The 235-nt window shown below is 57.0% G+C and overlaps 1 protein-coding gene across 1 annotated transcript in view; it reads left to right on the top strand.

Moving 5' to 3' along the window:
• LOC116700888 (olfactory receptor 1500-like) overlaps positions 1–235 on the top strand; it is a 74143-nt gene that overhangs the window by 14673 nt on the left and 59235 nt on the right. The gene's annotated exons all lie outside the window — the stretch shown is intronic.

Below are 235 nucleotides of genomic sequence, written 5' to 3'. Positions count from 1 at the left end.
ACTGGTGCTCCACTCCTTTCCATCGCCGCTCTTGACGAAGTGCCTCCGCTTCCATCTGGACCTGCTAACGTTGCTGTGACTCCACCATCTTTCTCACCACATTCTCCAATCGGTCGGTCCTCTCATCTTTACCAGGGAAGGGCAGTCGGGAAGCCACTGTAGACTTTGGCCTGGCCCCCAAAACGGAACCTTCACTGGTCACTGCCGCTCCATCCGGCTCTTCCATCCGGTCTCA

The sequence above is a fragment of the Etheostoma spectabile genome, chromosome 13 (assembly GCF_008692095.1).
Source record: "Etheostoma spectabile isolate EspeVRDwgs_2016 chromosome 13, UIUC_Espe_1.0, whole genome shotgun sequence".
NCBI classification, from domain to species: Eukaryota; Metazoa; Chordata; class Actinopteri; order Perciformes; family Percidae; genus Etheostoma; species Etheostoma spectabile.
The sequence above is the reverse complement of the archived record's forward strand: the minus strand, read 5'-3'. Positions and strand labels throughout refer to the sequence as shown.